This window comes from Narcine bancroftii, chromosome 3, assembly GCF_036971445.1.
Source record: "Narcine bancroftii isolate sNarBan1 chromosome 3, sNarBan1.hap1, whole genome shotgun sequence".
NCBI classification, from domain to species: domain Eukaryota; kingdom Metazoa; phylum Chordata; class Chondrichthyes; order Torpediniformes; family Narcinidae; genus Narcine; species Narcine bancroftii.
The window spans coordinates 280,817,258-280,836,906 of NC_091471.1; the positions used below are offsets into that span (position 1 = coordinate 280,817,258).

General features: G+C 45.6%; 1 long non-coding RNA gene across 1 annotated transcript in view; it reads right to left on the reverse strand.

Moving 5' to 3' along the window:
• Positions 1–3,965: 3,965 nt before the first annotated feature.
• Positions 3,966–19,649, reverse strand: part of LOC138756505 (uncharacterized) — a 41,753-nt gene continuing 26,069 nt past the window's right edge. Inside the window, exon 2 of the long non-coding RNA XR_011353117.1 lies at positions 3,966–4,906. This is a non-coding gene — a long non-coding RNA (uncharacterized lncRNA). The remainder of the gene's footprint in view (positions 4,907–19,649) is intronic.

Genomic DNA, 19,649 nt, shown 5'->3' on the forward strand with positions numbered 1-19,649 from the left:
TATTTCAGTTGAATGATGTTGTATTTAAAGCTCCCAGGATGACAACATACCTTGTACAATGGTCCTTATGGGGCATTTAACAGAAATGTCAATCGCTGTCTTGGAAACAACGGTCATTAGGCATTTCCAATCTGTCACCAACACTGGAGGAGGGGAGCGCGTGTTCTTGGCCTCAATCCCACTGCGTTATCCCCAGTCCACTCAATCACCATGATTTCAGTCACTCGGTTGCATTATGTTGAATTCCTGGCAACTGAAGGCCTTCAAGAAGAATGATAGATTGTGCTTCTAGTCAGACTGACTTCATTCTTGGTAATGGTCAACTTACTGCAAATAAATTTTCTCTTCCGTAACTTAGAGCAAAAACTTATGCCTTTATTGTCCAAAACGCCAATCACATCAGGAGTACAGAATTTAGGTTCATTTAGCAGCCTTTGCTAAGTTACAGAAACTGCACCCAGATGGTGCAATAAGAGAGTAATTTACAGGGCAATTCATTACATCACTGCATCTGTGATGGACAAACAAAAAGCTCTGATAAAACAATACATTGTATGTGATCTGAAACTAAAACTAATAATACCTTTGAGTCTTTCCTCCTCACTGTTCTGACACCATTTCAGCCATAAGTATTTAGCAAGGTGGTTAGGCTGGGGATTAGAATTTATCATAAAATTTGAGGTGACTATTTATCCACGTTTTTGGGTAAAACGTTGGCAATGGAAGAGAAAATTCAGATTGATAGCTTGAATACTGACTCTGTCGTATTCAGTGGCCAACATCCCCAGCTCTTTATCACAAGAGGTGAACCCAGGTCCAATCTAAACCAATGGTGCTCAACCTTTTTTTTAACCCCCCACTCACTTACCACCTTAGGTAATCCCTTACTAACCACAGAGCCCCTATGGCATAGGACATATCTGCATGCTATGATGAAGGGCTCAAGCCTGAAACGTTAGTTATGTATCTTTATCTTTGCTACATAAAATACACTGTTTGACCAGCTGAGTTTCTCCAGAGTTGAGTTTTTACTTATTACTTAAGGTGGCATGTGAGTGGATAACCAGAGGGGTGGAAACAGAGGGGTGGAAACAGAGGGGTGGAAACAGAGGGGTGGAAACAGAGGGGTGGAAACAGAGGGGTGGAAACAGAGGGGTGGAAACAGAGGGGTGGAAACAGAGGGGTGGAAACAGAAGGGGTGGAAACAGAAGGGGTGGAAACAGAAGGGGTGGAAACAGAAGGGGTGGAAACAGAAGGGGTGGAAACAGAAGGGGTGGAAACAGAAGGGGTGGAAACAGAAGGGGTGGAAACAGAAGGGGTGGAAACAGAAGGGGTGGAAACAGAAGGGGTGGAAACAGAAGGGGTGGAAACAGAAGGGGTGGAAACAGAAGGGGTGGAAACAGAAGGGGTGGAAACAGAAGGGGTGGAAACAGAAGGGGTGGAAACAGAAGGGGTGGAAACAGAAGGGGTGGAAACAGAAGGGGTGGAAACAGAAGGGGTGGAAACAGAAGGGGTGGAAACAGAAGGGGTGGAAACAGAAGGGGTGGAAACAGAAGGGGTGGAAACAGAAGGGGTGGAAACAGAAGGGGTGGAAACAGAAGGGGTGGAAACAGAAGGGGTGGAAACAGAAGGGGTGGAAACAGAAGGGGTGGAAACAGAAGGGGTGGAAACAGAAGGGGTGGAAACAGAAGGGGTGGAAACAGAAGGGGTGGAAACAGAAGGGGTGGAAACAGAAGGGGTGGAAACAGAAGGGGTGGAAACAGAAGGGGTGGAAACAGAAGGGGTGGAAACAGAAGGGGTGGAAACAGAAGTGGAGAAGAAGAGGTGGTGAATCAGAGGGGTGGAAACAGAAGGGGTAGAAACAGAGGTGGAGAAACAGAGGTGTGTAAACAGAGGGGTGGAAACAGAGGGGTGGAAACAGAGGGGTGGAAACAGAGGGGTGGAAACAGAGGGGTGGAAACAGAGGGGTGGAAACAGAGGGGTGGAAACAGAGGGGTGGAAACAGAAGGGGTGGAAACAGAAGGGGTGGAAACAGAAGGGGTGGAAACAGAAGGGGTGGAAACAGAAGGGGTGGAAACAGAAGGGGTGGAAACAGAAGGGGTGGAAACAGAAGGGGTGGAAACAGAAGGGGTGGAAACAGAAGGGGTGGAAACAGAAGGGGTGGAAACAGAAGGGGTGGAAACAGAAGGGGTGGAAACAGAAGGGGTGGAAACAGAAGGGGTGGAAACAGAAGGGGTGGAAACAGAAGGGGTGGAAACAGAAGGGGTGGAAACAGAAGGGGTGGAAACAGAAGGGGTGGAAACAGAAGGGGTGGAAACAGAAGGGGTGGAAACAGAAGGGGTGGAAACAGAAGGGGTGGAAACAGAAGGGGTGGAAACAGAAGGGGTGGAAACAGAAGGGGTGGAAACAGAAGTGGAGAAGAAGAGGTGGTGAATCAGAGGGGTGGAAACAGAAGGGGTAGAAACAGAGGTGGAGAAACAGAGGTGTGTAAACAGAGGGGTGGAAACAGAGGGGTGGAAACAGAGGGGTGGAAACAGAGGGGTGGAAACAGAGGGGTGGAAACAGAGGGGTGGAAACAGAGGGGTGGAAACAGAGGGGTGGAAACAGAAGGGGTGGAAACAGAAGGGGTGGAAACAGAAGGGGTGGAAACAGAAGGGGTGGAAACAGAAGGGGTGGAAACAGAAGGGGTGGAAACAGAAGGGGTGGAAACAGAAGGGGTGGAAACAGAAGGGGTGGAAACAGAAGGGGTGGAAACAGAAGGGGTGGAAACAGAAGGGGTGGAAACAGAAGGGGTGGAAACAGAAGGGGTGGAAACAGAAGGGGTGGAAACAGAAGGGGTGGAAACAGAAGGGGTGGAAACAGAAGGGGTGGAAACAGAAGGGGTGGAAACAGAAGGGGTGGAAACAGAAGGGGTGGAAACAGAAGGGGTGGAAACAGAAGGGGTGGAAACAGAAGGGGTGGAAACAGAAGGGGTGGAAACAGAAGGGGTGGAAACAGAAGGGGTGGAAACAGAAGGGGTGGAAACAGAAGGGGTGGAAACAGAAGGGGTGGAAACAGAAGTGGAGAAGAAGAGGTGGTGAATCAGAGGGGTGGAAACAGAAGGGGTAGAAACAGAGGTGGAGAAACAGAGGTGTGTAAACAGATGGGTGGAAACAGAGGGTTAAGAAGCGCTAATCTAAACAGATATACCAAATGCAAAGATGGTATCATTCTGGTGAGATACTTGATTGAGGATCCTACTAAGACTCAGAAATTACTCTGAAAGTGTTTGCATGAATTACTTCCTGGTGATCTGCTGGTGTTTATTACCAATCGATAACATCATGTATAGCAACAGATCAAGCTGTGTTTTCTTTGTTACAACAATATAAATACCATGTTGGCTTTGTGTAATGAACTTCGAGATGTCTTTAGGATAGAAAAGATTTTATTTGCTTTATGTACTGTAGGTGAAATGGGTGTTTCTCACAAGGTCACCCTTGATTGCCCCATGGGAAATTGCTAATGATGATCCTTCCGGTGAAGGGTCACCCATGGTGCCGTGAGGGAGACGATCCAAGATTCAGACCCATTGTCAATGAAGACTGGTGACCCTAGATGGCAACATCTGCTGCACTTCTCCTCCTTAACTGTGGAGGTCACAGTTTGGGGAGGTGCTAGCAGAGTGGCCTTGGTAAATATTTTTAAGTAGCATGCACAGCAGTGACATGGTTAGCGTGATGTTTGGCGCAATGCTGTTAGAGCACCAGTGATTAGGATTCAAATCCTGCGCTGTCTGTAAGGAGTTTGCATGTTCTCCTCATGTCTGCATGGGTTTCCTCCGGGTGATCTGGCTTTGTCCGACTGTTCAAAGCAGTCATTTTGATGCATGGGCTGAAAAGGACTTTTACTAACTGCATGTCTAAAGTTAAAAATAAATGTGCACGTGCAAGAGGAAACGAATGCTGAAGGTGGTCAAAAAGGTGGTAACCAAATGGCCTTTTATTTTGAGGTGTCAAGTTTCATAAGTGTTGGACCGATGCTCTTGTAGAAGTGGAGAGCAATGTACCATGCTCCCATCTTGTGCCTTGTTGATGATGGTAAGTCCCCAGGGTATCAGAATACAAGACAAATGCAGCAGTCATACCCGAAAGGTTAACTGTTTCTCTCTGCACAAAGTCTACTGAGAGTTTCCAACATTATATGGATTAATTTCAGATTTACAGTGGCTATAGTATTTTTTTTTCTCTTCGGTATCTGACCTGCTCTTGTAATTGTTCATGCCAATGTTATTTTGCACTGATCAATCCATGCCTGGTCTTAGCCATTTCGTTTACTGAGGAGATGGGATTGGAATGAAGATCCTGCAAGATTCAGCAGGTCAAACAGCATCCATAAGAAGTGGGAGCAGGTGTGGTGGAGACGGAGGAATTGTAAGAAAGGAATAGGTTCCTTCTTGCTGTTTCATGTACTGAGGAGACGAGATTGGAATGAAGATTCTGCTATCATCAAAGAACATCTTCGCTTGGTATCTTTAGGTGGTGGAAGGAAAGTTCTTGGCCACCACTTCATCTCGACCCACCTTGCCCTCTTGAAGGATTCTATACCTTTCTCGCAATCCCTCCGTCACTGCTCCCACTTATTATGGAGGCTCCGTGCCCAGCCAAGTTTCTCCAGCCCTTTGTTTTGTGTACTACGAGATAATGGCCAAGCAGTTGAAGGTGAATGGGCCTGAGGAACTCTGTGGTAATGTCCTGGAACAAAGAGGATCGATCTCTGACCACTACAATCATCTTCCTTTCCTTTGATGCCCATTGATCTGTTTTACCAGAGTATCTTGATGCCACATTCAGTCAAACGTAGTGTAATCATTCCATTACACATCTAGAATAGCAGTTGTTGCGCAGGCTGTCACAAGGTTTGGAACCTAGTGAAAACCAAAATGGGTAAATTATTGATAAGCAAGTCCCTCTTCATAGATATTGTTCAAAACACTTCATCACTTTGCTGATTTAAAAAATTTTTGAACGGGCCCTTTCAGCTCACAAGCCCATGCCACTCAATGACACCCAACTGACCTGCAAGTCCATATGTTTCGAACACTGGAAACCGGAGCCCCTGGGGAGAACCCATACAGACACAGACAGAATGTGCAAACTGCTTACAGACAGCATAAGGATTCGAGCCCCAGTCCCCCGATCAATAGTGCTGCAACAGCGTTGCGCTAACCGCTACGCTGAAGATTGAGAGAAAACTGATGGGTGGATTGGACTTCCTCTGCTTCTTGAAAATAGGATTTCCCTGGATAATTTTCCACCTTGTCAGGTAGATGCCATTGTTGTAACTGTACTGGAACAGCTTGGGGAGTGTCACAGCCAGTTCTGGAGCACAGCTCCTCGGAGCCTTCGCTGCGATCAATGATGTTAGCTCATCTGAAGTGAACCATAATGGCAGAAAGCTGAATTCTTTAATGGTGGAGACATGAGGAGGTGAGCAGTATCCCTTGTGCATTTGCATTGCAGGTAAGCCTTGGACCAAATGACTGGTTTAAATTATGTGTTTCTTAAGCCTGGTTCTCCTTGGTCAGGGTTTGAATCTGCTTACAGCAAAGTTATGATCAGTGTACATTTTTCCTACTTCTGCAGGAGTACGGGAAGGTTAATGGGACATAGTGCTTGAAACTAAACGATCAGTTTGACATTTCTTCCAAACCCTCTCTCTTGTCGACCGACCCATGGATGGAACCTGATTCCATAATTGGCTGATGTGCCATGTTATCTTGCCGAATGAGCCAAGGTCACACGGTTACCAGCCTATTTTCCCAAGCCACTCAGCCAAATGCTGCTGTCCTCGTGGCCCACACAATCTCCTTGCAGTGTTTCTGAGACAACAGCCAAAAACCTGGCATTATCCAGCCTCATCCCCTTCAACCTAGAAGCTGGCACGCTCCCTGCCTTGCCCCTCTGTCTGAAATCAGGAACCCAGCACAGAGTGGGTAGATGCAGTGCATAAGCTTCAGTTCAAGGCTCCAAGCCCTCGCTGTGTCAGTTGAAGCCTGAAAATGTTTGACCATAAAAATAATCCTGGGTCTAAATCCATGGATAATAAATACTATCTGTGAGGCTACGGCCTTTTTGTGGAAGAGATAGGTCACCCTGAAATCTGATTGAAAATTCTGTTTGTGGAATGTTGACTGAATATTCCAACAGGGTATTCTAAATTTGGAACAGATTGCTGCTTTGTTGAAGCTGTTGGTACGGAGCTGGTGTGTCTCATTTACTTGGTCATGATGATCAGCTGAGGTCTTTAATCTGTCTTTTAAATACAATCAACATTTCTGGCCATCTATCTCTATTAAATAAATATATCATCCATCTATCACATTGGGATCTGATGCGCATTCAGATTCGGTTAATTCCAACATGTGGAGAAAGCAGCCACATATTAAAGAGAGTGCGAGTTCATTCGAAATTGTTAAACCTTAAATGAAGGCCTGTAAGAAGAAACAAAGGAGCAGAGTTTTGACTGTGAAATTCTGCATCCTTCAGCGTTATGCAATCAGAAATCAATGTTGTCCCAGAGTGGAATAGGGTCATGCCTTTTGCCAGGTCAGAAATGCAACTGGAACTTGTAAGGCAGAATCAACCTCATGCCCCTGACATAATTTCCTGGTCAGTTGCACAAAGCATGGGGTTGATTGTCCAGCCTCCTTCTGGAGCTATGCAAGGAAAAGGCTGTCCACTGGGCATCCATTAGGCATCCATATTTGATTACACAGGACTGTTCAGTTTTAACAGGGCATTCATTTATAACAGAGATTCATTGGAATTTCTTTAGCCAGAAGGTGGAATATCTGTGGAGTTTGTTGCCACAGGCGGTTGTGGAGGCCAAATCATTGGGTGTATTTAAGGCAGAGACTCATGGCTTCTTGATTAACCAGATCATCAAGGATTATGGGGAGAACGCTGGGCAGAGGGACTGAGTGGGAAAATGGATCAGCTCATGATTAAGTGGCGGGGCAGGCTCGATGGGCTGAATAGCCTATTTCTGCTCCAATAGTTTTATAGCCCTCACAAATGAAGCATTGTACTCAACTTTGGTCTCCTTGCCAAAAGGTATGCTGGCTACAGAGAGAAGAGTCACCAGACAAATGGGTGCATCATTTCAAGGAGAAATTGCATAAGCTGAGTCTCAGTTCAATGAGAGGTAACCCCACTGAGACTCATAACATTTCTAATGAGCTTAATAGGGTAGGGATGGGGAAGATGCTTCCTCGAGCTGAGGAATCCAGAACTAAAGAGTCCAGAACTGCAGCAAAATAAAGTGTAGGCCAGATTCAATGACAACTTATTTCCTGCTGTTATCAGTCTCTTGAATGGACCTCTCATATGTCAGAGATGATCTTTTGATCTGGCAACTCTACCTCATTGTAACCTTGTAATGTTTTAACAGCCCTCTTCTCTGTAGCACTATATTCTGCACTGCCCGTTGCTCTGTGTGTGGGCTGATTTGCCTGGTTAGCACCTAAAACAAGATTTTTCTTCTATATCTTGGTATATGTAAAAATAATGAACAATTAGAAGATATTTCTTCATGTGAAGAATAGTGAATCCATCATCAAATTTCATTTAATATAAAGAATGGATAGATTTCTGGACATTCAAGAAATCAGGAGGAATGGGGAGTAGGGCATGAAAATGGTGTTTGAGGTAGAATGTCTGCTGTGATTTTACTAAATGGCAGAAGATGGGTTGAATGGTCCACTCTTGATCCTATGACATACTTATTTCCTTGGGCTCCACCACATTCTGCAAGGAACCCTTCCCCACAACAAATGCCACGAACTTCACAGCTCCATTCCCCTTTCCTACCATCAACTCTCATCCCTCTCACAACCCAAGGACCCACCACCACCCAAACACTCCCTGGGGCTCCTCCCCAGTGAGGCCCCTCTATTTTTCTGACCTCACTATTTCTCGTCCCTCTCCAGCTCTAGAGAGGGAACTCTGATCTGCACCTCATTGCTGGCCAACAGCTGACCGCTGGGCCTCGTGGAGTTACAGGGTCACACAGTACAGAAATGGGCCCTTTAGCCCATCATGTCCATGTCAGCCATCGTACCTATCTACACTGATCCCATTCCGTGTATCTGTAGTCTGTTGTCTTCTATGCCTTAGCAATTCAAGTGCTTGGCTTGTGATTTTTAAATTTTTTTTTAAAATTTAGACATACAGCACGGTAACAGGCCATTTTGGCCCACGAGCCCATTCTGCCCAATATACACCCAATTACCCTACACCCCCATTACATTTTGAATGGTGGGAGGAAACCGGAGCCTCCAGGGAAAACCCAAGCAGACACGGGGAGAACGTACCAACACTTTATGGACAGCGCGAGACTCAAACCCTGGTCCCAATCGCTGACACTGTAACAGCACTGCGTTAACCGCAACGCCAACCATACCTCCCATTAATGTTGTAAGAATACCTACACCCTCTCTGGCAATATTCTCCTGACTCCAATCACTCTCTAAGTATAAAAACATCTTCCTTAGGTCCCCTCTAAATCTTTTCCTCGTTACCTTAAAGCTATGCCCTCTTATGTCATTGAGAAACACTTCTGACTATCTCCACCCTTATAATTCTGTACACTTCAATCAGGTCACCCCTCAACCTCCTCCACTCCAAGGCAAACAAAGCAACTTATCCAGTCTTGTCTTGTAACGGAAATGCTCCAACACAAGCCACATCCTGATAACTCCTCTGAACTGCCTGCAGCACAAATCACATCCTTCTCATAGTGTAGCAACTACATTTCAAGTTCATTTGTCATCCAGTTGTACCAGTACAACACAACAAAACAACATTCACAGTGCAGAGCTGTGCAAAACATGCATCCAGACGTAACGTACAGACTAATGATAAGGATACGTTTGACCGTAAATATAATCCTGGGTCTAAATCCGTGGATAAGAAATACTATCTGCGAGGCTACAGCCTTTTTGTAGAAGAGATAGGTCATTCTGAAATCTGATTGAAAATTCTGTTTGTGGATATACATATCCACATATGTATATATATGTATATACATATATATTTTTAAAAAAATAAATATTTGTAATAAATAGTAGTCACAGTGAGTAGTTTAAGCAGTTGTTCAGCATTCTCACTGCCCATGGGAAGAACCTGTTCCTCAGACTGGTGGATCTGGCTCTGATACTCCTGTATCCTTTTTCCCCATCCGGAGTAGCTGGGTGATGTTGAATGCAGGGTGATGAGGTCCTCCCTGATGTTGATGAGCCCTCTAAACAACGATTCCTGTAAATCCCGTTGATAGGGGGAGGATGACCCCACTGATCCTCTCTGCCATTCATGATCCTGTGGATTGAGCTCCAATCCAATGCTCTACAGTACCCTACACTGTGATGCAGCCGGCAAGGAAATTCCCAACAGAGCTCCTGTAGAAAGTTGACAGAATGGCAGCTGGCCCGTCTCAGTCTTCTATGGAAGTGCAATCACTGTTGTGCCTTCCTTGCAACAAGTGAGGAGATGCAATTTGTCCAGGATAGGTCATTTTTCAAGTGAACTCCGAGGAACATGGTGCTCTCTACTCTCTCCACTAATGGCCTATTTATGTGTAGTGGAGGGTGATTGTCTCTGGTCCCTCTGAAGTCCACAATCATCTCCTTTGTCTTGTGAGACTCAGGTCGATATTCGTTTACCATTTCACGAGATTTTACACCTCCTCTCTGTACTTTTTAATTTGGATATGCCACACAGTAACAGGCCATTTCAGCCCACAAGTCCACGCCGCCCAATTTATACTCAATTAACCTATAAATTTTGAACAGTAGAGGAAACCGGAACCCACGGGGAAAACCCATGCAGACATGAGGGGAATCTCCTTAATGGGATTTGAATCCCAGTCCCAATCAGTGGCGCTGTAAAAGCGGTGTGTTAACCACTACAGAAACTCATTTTGACTCATTGTTATTGCTAACGGAGGCCAAATCCTGTCGCGTCATTTGCAATTTTGAGGACTCTGTTGGAGCTGGATCTGATGTTGTAGTCGTGGGTCAGCAGGGTGAAAGGGAGCGGGGTGAGCATACAGCCCTGAGGTGCACCAGTGTTTAGCGTGATGGTGCTCGATGTTATGCTTCCAACCTGGAGAGACTGCAGACTTGAAACTCAAGGAGGACAGCTTTTCCACCAGCCTCGGAGGTACGACTGCACTGAACACCAAGCTGAAGTCAATGAACAGCAGCCTGATGCATGAGCGCCGTTTTCGAGGTGGGTTAGGATAGAGTTGAGGGTCAAGGCTACAGCATTGACAGTGGAATGATTCCATTTGCAGGTGAATTGAAATGGGTCCAGTGTCTCTGGGAGGTGCGCTTTGATGCGTTCCATCACCAGATGATCAAAATATTTCATAAAGGTGGAGTCAATGCCCTGGGGAGGTAGTTGTGGAGACCTGTTACTAACTATCACCCTCTTTGGTACCAGGATGATGGTGGATGTCTTGAAACCTGCTGGGACGATGGACTACTGCAATGATGTGTTCAAATCTCCATAAGGACCTCTGTAAGTTGGTCAGCACCATCCTTCAGCACCTGGCCGGGTAAATTGTCTGTTTCTGCTGCCTTGTGTGAGTTCACCCTCCCTTGATAGGGAGTCTCTCCACTCGTGGCAAAGATGGCATTCCGTTGAAACCCTGGTAGAGCAGTTTTCAGGTTGGCACAGTTGAAGTCACTATGAAAAAATGGGACATCTGGGTTTCGCAGATAGCACCGTAGAGCTCCATCATAGCTTTCACCAAAGATCAGCACACAATGTTCCAGCTCTGACCTGATCCGTGTTTTATAAAGTTGGACCATGACCTCCCTTCTTCTACATGATTAATGAAGGCAAATATCCTGCTCATCTCCGAGTGAGACGGGAACAACTCCACCCAAGACCACAAATAGCCACAGAAAGTGGAGATCAGGGCTCAGGCCATCAAGCGCACCCTCCTCTCCCTTCCGTGAACTCAGGCCATCAAATGCATACTCCCCGCCCCTCCATGGACTTCATTAGCTGAATCGGCAAAACTGCCAACATATTAAAAGGCTCGACCCACTCTGGCCACACTCTTTTGACCCCTCTCTCTCGTCCATGCACCACCATGATCAAAGACTGTTTCTTTCTTGCTGTTATCAGATTCCTCAAAGAACCTTAACATAGTAAAATTATGTTGCCTTTCCTTTAATATCAACTCATCTCTCTCTGAGGCCCTGCATTTTTGTACTGTGCTTTACTGTGTTGTACTATGCATGTGATATCCAACTCGACTGCTCACAAAAATACTTCAATCACTTTTGTGTTTGGTACGTGTACAATAAACTTGAACTTGCCCTCTTCACCACTTTAATTGCCTGAACTGCCGCCATCAGAACTGGTCAGTCCAGATGATCCTAAGCTGCCACTTCCACTGCCACTCACCCCACCCCCCCACCCCCGAACACTCTTTATAACTGAACACATCCTTGGAATGCATCCTTTGAATACAGAATGTATAATACTCAGTCGGTCGATTTCCATGCAACTGAAATTGCCACAGAAGCATCTGCTGGTGCCCCGCCTCATCCACCGAGTGCAGGGGACCGGTGTTTCCAACACATTTGGTAGCCAGGGAGACATTACAACAGCCTTCAAAGCAATCTAGTCAAATGCCCAAAGGCACTTCACAGGAGTAAAATCAGGCAAAAGCTGACAAGACCTCTGTGTACATTTTCAAGTAGGGACATGCATGTACTCATTGTGTGCTCCACTCGGAAGGGAAAGGCATGCATTGTGTCAGCTTTGAACAATGTCACACTGTCACAGGCAATCTGCAACCTTCAGCCTTCAAGTCTCAACATGCTTTACAAATAAAGCATCACCCCCCCCCCCCCCCCCCCAAACCCTTGGATAGACATTTATATTAAAGTCTTCGGCTGTCATGCAATGACGTCAAAGATGTGGAAAACATAATGGGCATTAAAGATTGAGTATCCACAGATCTACAAATGGACTGAGAGGTGTGGAATTTACTTCTGTGCCTTGTAGGATTGGAGAGGTGCTGAGAGGGTCAGAGGTTAATGACAGGGTAAATTGTTTGCTCAAATTAAGGGTAAACCTGGTTGGTCTGATCCGATGAAGCAATGTTTATAATTAATAAGGCAATTAGGGCCTCTAGAGCAGTGATTTAACAAGCAAAGGCACATCCAAGGTTAAATCTGCTGTGTTTCTCCAGAAGAATCAGAATTTATTGTCAAGAACAAGTCACGAAATTTGGTGTTTTGCAGCAGCGTCACGGGGCAAACATTCACATTATGAACCATCTTGCAGGAATATAACCCCCCCCCCACCCCCCACCCCCCCACACTCTAAATGAAGAAACAGTTTCTCTGGAGACATATGAGGTTGGGAGTTTGGAAATCAATTGCTCATACTGGCACTGAATAGTAGACCACAGGTGGAAAAAAAATAAGCTATTCAGCCCATCGTCTGCCCCACCATTCAATCATGAGCTGATCCCCATTCCCACTCAGCCCCATTGCCTGGCCTTCTCCCCATAACCTCTGATGCCCTGGCTAATCAAGAATCTCTCAATCTCTACCTCAAGTACACCCAATGACCTGACCTCTACAAATACCTGTGGCAACAATTTCACAAATTCACCGCCCTCTGGCTGGAGAAATTCCTCCACATCTCTGTTCTAAGTGGATGCCCCTTCAATCCTGAAGTTGAGCCCTCTTGTCCTACGTTTGCCCAATGTGGTGAACTGCTGTGCACTCATTAATCTAACCGCCCTATCCTGAACCCCTCTATCCGTGGCTCCTCCCTTTTGACCCTGTATAAAGGCTCCAACATCATAACCCCTCCCCAGAAAGCCTGGGTCATAGCACAGGATGGCCTTGAAGCACATCACCCACCATGGGAAACAACCTTTCTATGTCTGCTCGGTCCACGCCTTTCATCATGCAAAATGATTCACTGAGACACACCTCCCCCCCATTCTCCTAAATTCTAATGAATACAGGCCAAGAGCTGTCATATGCTCCTTGTGTGGTAACCCTGTAAAATGGTCGCTTTGCTCAACTAATTTTGATTGAAGGAGAGACAAACAAAAAAAAAATCATAAAAAAGAAATTTTCCAGGGTTGCAATCCAGACAGTAAAAGGGATCTTTGATATCTGAGAGATTATTTACTACACTGTACAGTCCCAGCATCCTATAGTCTTCAGGGTGATCATGAAGTATATCTATTGTGATATAGGAAACAGAGGTGATAATTTCTGCACAGGACTGATTTACACTCATGAAGGGAGTCACTGATTGTCCCAATGAAAATAAAAATCCAATCGCAAAGGAACCTCGGCCCTGTGAAGTTAGGCAGCAAAAGTGTAGGGAGCTCTGAGGAGAGGGAGTTCCTTTGGTTCTGATAGCTGCACCTCACTAAGGTGGGGATGGTAGGCATCACTGGACCTCACTCACCTCCTAAGTCTCTCACGTTGGCTCCTCATGCCAGCATGCTGGAAACCGCTTCAGCTAGCGAGCAAAAACAAGTGAGGGGGTGGGGTCATTACTACACCACTAGGTGATCATCCCAATGGTGGAGCAGGCGGAAGAGGAGACATCTCCCAACGGCTGCAAAGGCGGATGAGGGTGTCCAACAATGGGTAGGGAGGCTTGCGAGCACGCCGCAATAGCTGCCATGGACCCACAACACTCAGGGCTTGTCTACCTAGCATGTGAAGCCTGGATTCGGCGGATTGTGTGGAAGAAACCATCAATGGGCAGAAAGGCAATTCTCAGCAATGCATTGTGGAGTGCTAAGAGGACACAGTGAGACACACACAGAACACTGCTGGCCGTCCACTGCATACTGACCTGTCTCCACCCATCTTGACTATGTCGCCACTGGGTCCAGATAGGCCGGGGCGAGAGAATGAGGCTGACGACCTGCGCATTTCTCCCTCACTTTAATTCAAGTCAAGCACAAGCCATGACTTAAACCCACTGATTTTGAAGTCATGGTCATCTTCGACTACAACAACAACCACAACACTTAGGTAGCAAGTTGCTCTCCAGGATCCCTGTATATTGGAAGCCGGAGACTTCCACAATGGTAGATCGAGAAGTCAAATCCATGATTCAGGTCAAGTTATACGCAGCCTCCCTCCCTGGATATTACCTCTCCTCCATAACATGTAGAATGGAGCCCAGACCCTATTCTCGATGGTGGAGCACATGAAGGAAAGACCTTTCAGTACTTGGAACCTATTTGGACTCGCACATGATCCAATATTGCAACAGCAAGCCCTAAAATAAAAGCTCCGTGAACTTATTTACATTCTCAGCAGCACCTTAGAGAGAAGACTGGTGCTTTCTCTTGGAACTGTGCTGTGCTCTGCTTACTTGAGATCATAAATGGGGCCTTGTTTTAATATCTTGTTTGAAAATGTGGTTCTCTGATATGTAAATCTCACATAAAAGCCACTTCCCTTTTGGAAATTGAACCGATTGCTCCTGTGTGCAATTCATCCTTGCTAGGTTGATGTTAATCTGGCATCAGTTCAAATGCCCAGGTACACAGAAGGCTGCAGACAGTAGCAAATGCAACCAGGTCCACCACAGGCTCTGACCTCCTATACAATAAATACATCTGTGGGAGAGGCTGCCTCAAGAAGGCAGCCATTATTGTAAAGGACCCTCTCACACTGGTCACAACCTCTTTTCACTGCAACCTTTGAGCAGAAGGTACTGAATTCTGAAGACCAGCACCTTCAGGTTCAAGAACAGATTCTTTCCAACAGCCATCAGGCTCTCAAACCTCCCCTTGTTACATGGACTGCTCTGTCACCATAAAGGATTGTCTGCACGGGGACTACACAATAGGACTGCCTCCATTATAGCAAGTCACTATTTATTTTACACTGGGATAAATATGAACAGTATGTATTTTTCTATTTAGTTTTTCTTTTCAATTTAATTTAACGTGTACTTTTTTTTAGTTGATTTTTATGAACTTCCTATTTTGCTGTTGCAAGTAAAAATTTCAGTGCACAAGTACATTGCATAATGTGTATGACCAGTGGTTTTCAAACTTTTTTCTTTCCACTCATTTACCACCTTAAGCATTCCCTGTGCCTTCAGTGCTCTTTGATTAGTAAGGGATTGCTTAAGATGGTATATGGGTGGAAAGAAGATGCTAGAAAGCCACTGTTTTAATCCTCCCTAATCGTCCCGAAAGGAAATGGGCCAATGACAATTTTCTCAAGCAAAATATTTCAGTAACAATTGGGTCTAGAGCAGTGGTTCTCAACCTTCCCTTCCCACTCACCTACCACCTTAAGCAATCCCTTACTAATCACAGAGTACTGATGGCATAGGGATTACTTAAAGTGGAATGTGAGTGGAAAGAAAGCTTATCATTATCCCTCTTGACGATGGCATCAATGTGGATGTCCCTGAGGTTGTACCAATTATATGTGACCGACAACTTTTGTTTTCAACTCCTGGTAAAATAAGGAGCATGTCCCACAGCAAATCTGTAAGGAGGTACGAGGGGGTAACTACAGGACCATCGACGTACAGCTGTTCACATCTGCCTTCCTGAATTTTCAATGCTCTGTTGACTGCAGGAAGGAGATATATTTGCATGGGAAATGATCTCACTCCTCCCCCAAGGGCATGTCAGGGAGTGGAGTTGGCACACATTCTGAAGACACTTCCCCCAATTCCCTGCATTTTTCCTTAAATCCAGACCAGAGAATCACAGAATCAGAATTTATTGTCACGAGCAAGTCATGAAATTCAGTGTTTTGCGGCAGCAATCATTCATATTATGGATAATGAGGCCCCTCTTGGCCTATCTCTTCCATGATGACCATGGTGCCCACGTGGTCAGTATCCACACAGGCTTCCTGGCTTATTGAAATCTGACATCATGCAAACTCTCCCATAAAAAATGTTCGAAAGCATTTTTCAAGAAATGAAAGTTAGTTATAAAAATGCAAGTTTCTTCAGGAGTTAAGAAATAGGGGTAGCAGTTTAAATCAAAGCCAACAGCCTTCCAGCATTACTCAAAACAGATACATTGTCTTTAACTATGCAGTTACCAATTCACAGTGGCAGGCCACTTACAGATTTGCTTTGGAAACCGAAAAGGCAAATATCTTTCATTGTCACTTGTAAAATACTTCATCAAACAATGTAACATGAATTAATACTTTAAGGCACTGGAAAGTAGTCATTGACATGAGACATTCAGATTTCGTACCATTGTAACTGCGGTTCTCCCCTACGATGGTCTGCCTTACGATTTTCAAAAGCCCCTTTCACGCTTGCCAGTGATCCCAGAATCAAATGCCAGTTGACCTTTAAAGTGGCAAGTGTGGAAGCAAAATGTGCTCAACACTGGCATCAGATGACGTCGTTTTACGTCGGGGATTGCTGGCCTCGACCCCTAGTACAATCCCCATCGTCTGCGTTGAGATCAGGCAGTGTGAAACGGGCAATTGTATGGCAGGCACTTCCTATTAAAGGTAGAACAGACCAAACTCCAGGGATGAACCCTTGCAAGTGTGAAAGTGTTTAGGGTCCCAGTTAGGAGTGGTCTAGTGTGAAAGGCCAAACCCCCATTTCTATCCTGGGACACTGAAGGGCCAATTTACTGGGATGGACGTGTGAAAGGGGTAAAAGTTACAATGGTTCCGATCTGTACTTTCAATTTCGAATTCCGATCTGTTCCCATGATATGTTCCCATGTTCCATGCTCGTGATATGTGACATGCTATTTCCCCCATCCAGCAATTAATTTTAGTTCAATGCTTCGAGCATTCTTCATGCCCAGTGGGCTTTCGTTTGTACACGTTAATGGTTTTTTTTCAGTGTGGAATAAAGGTATTCAAAATGTAATTATAAAAATTTGGTAGGTGTGGTATTCTTTACCGAGTTACGATGGGTTTGCCAGAACATGGCCCCATCATAAGTTGAGGGATCCCTATATATCCGTTGGGGGGGGGGGGGGGGTGGCGGGGACAAGCCTCACTGAAATTGTCAATTTTCAACCAACAGAAACGCCAGTTCACAGATGGCTCTCAGGAATTGAACAGAAAAATCTGCAAATGGTGTGAGCACAATACAAAAAGTGCAGCAGGTCGCGCAGCGCCTGTGGAAAGTAATAAGCGATCAACATTTCGAGCCTGACTGCCTGATGCTGCGTGACCTGCTGAGTTCCTTCAGCACTTCCGTGTGCTGTATCAGTTCCTCACCACCTGCAGACCTCTGCTTTCCCTCCGAGTGACTGTGGCATATTCCCATCCAACCCCTGATGATCAAGCAATTTCTGGAATGGTGGAAAGTGGCCGTGAATGAGCCTGATTTGCCTGCCTCGTTAAAATGCAAGGAACAGTCTGCCGTTGACACTGTGTTTTCACCAGGTGGCATCCAGTGAACTTTAAAATCCAAAACATCACCACAGAACGGAGACTTTTTGCAATGCTTGGATAGTAGTCAAAACTAAGAATTTCATGGGATCTCAGTACTGTGTCAGACTCAGAACCCAGAGAGAGTGGTGTGTGGAGATACCATGGGATCCTACCACCCAAGCCAATACTGATGTACAGTACAGATTTAAACAGCCTGTTAAAAGAGCCAACGATGTTTTATTTAAAATTTTGCTCACACAGGGTCTGGCCCAAGATGGCGGCACGTGTTCTACAGCGGCCTTGCAGACTCTGGGGGAGCAGTGGACTGGCACAGGGCACCAGTAATGGAGAGAACACCACCACCCCCATTGAGAAGCAGAAGCGGAGGAGATGACCCTAAGGACAGTGACCACAGTGATGGTCCAGCGAGGGGCTTTGGGGTTGAAGGGCACTCACTGGCATTGAGCTGTTGGCAGTTTGCGAGCGAGGAACCCACACAGGCTGTGGGCTGCAGGTGACTCGAGGTCAAAGGACTCTCACCAGACTGCCGCCTGCTAGAGAACAAGGTATCAGAACCAGGATTTGAGAGGTTGCTGAGGGCTAGAAAGGCTCCTGAAGGGCCCTGGGTTCTGAATGCTTCTTCATCGGTTTGGATCTGGAATCAGGTGTCCGTGGATTCTTGTGCAGTTGCTCTGTGAAACTGGCCATTATATGATATGGTCGCTGTGCGAACACCATATTATATACTTAGCAAAGCTAATATGGGATACTGTAGTGTACCTGTAAACTTTTTACTTTGTAAGTAGGGTTCAGCGTGAAGACTGACATGGGGCTGTGGGAAGAGAGCAGGGCTGTGGGATCAGTGTGGAGACCGACACAGGGCTGTGGGCAGAGAGCAGGGCTGTGGGATCAGTGCGGGGACTGACGCAGGGCTGTGGGCAGAGAGCAGGGCTGTAGGATCAGTGTGGGGACTGACACAGGGCTATGGGGAAAGCACGGGGCAGTAGGATTAGTTGGGACTGATACAGGATTGTGGGAAAGAGTGGAGCTGTTAGATCAGTTTGGGTATACAATATACAATTTCCTATAACTAGTATAACTAGCAATCATTTTTTTCTAAATTTCTGCAGACTTGCTCATGGTAACTGAATAATTAAGGGACCACGGACGTATCTGCAGTTAGACATTGCCCAAACAGACGTTAAGCAGCACATACCTGTATAATATAATACTTGTAGCTGACTAAAGGGAATTTTGTGTAATATTACATTTCTGTTTTGTTACATGACAATGAATATTATCTGATCTGATAAGTAACTAAAATATCAGCCGTTTGGGATCAACCAACCATATCAGGGGTGACTTTCAAAAGGACAATCCACTGAGAAATGCAGAAGCTGCAGGTGCTGAAGTCTTGAGCAGACAAAGAACTGGTGAAGGAACTGAACAGGTCAGACAGCATCTATGGGTGGAAATGGTCAGGCAACATTTGGATCTGGACATTTTATCAAGACTAAGATAGAATCAGTGAATGTACATGTACATATACAGTTAGCATAGCGGTTAGCGCAACACTATTACAATGCCACTGGCCCGGGTTTGAATCCGGAGTTGTCAGTAAGGAGTTTGTACGTTCTCCCCATGTCTGGATGGGATTCCTCTGGATGTTTTGGTTTCCTCCCACCTTTCCAAAAACATAGAGGGGTTGTAGGTTAATTGGGGTATTTGAGCAGCATGTGGGAAGGGCCTGTTACTGTGCTGGATGTCTATGTTTAAAAAAATATATATTAAATTTATAAATGGGGTAGGAAGATGATCAAGTGCCCAGAGGTGAGAGGACAGAAGCAATGAGAGACAGGGAGAGGGAGGAACCTTGAGAAAGGAAGGAAGAAGAGAGAGGGAGAGAAAAAGTAAGTCCAAGAGTAGCTAAAGAAGAGATGGGAACAGTGGAATCAGATGGGGGGGGGGGGTTACCTAAAATAGAAGTCAACATTCACACCAACAACGTGCTGACAATGGATGCCCTCCAACCCACAGTGTGGGTGAGATATTCCCATATCATATCCCCCAACTTGGTCCAATATTGTCAGACTTTTGAAGCTTTAACAATCACAAACCTACATGTACATCTCTGATAAGGCAGTGAAGTTCACGAGATGAGACAATGAATAGAGGCATCTCTGTGTTTATGCTCAGAGAGTCATCAGCTCCTTTCACT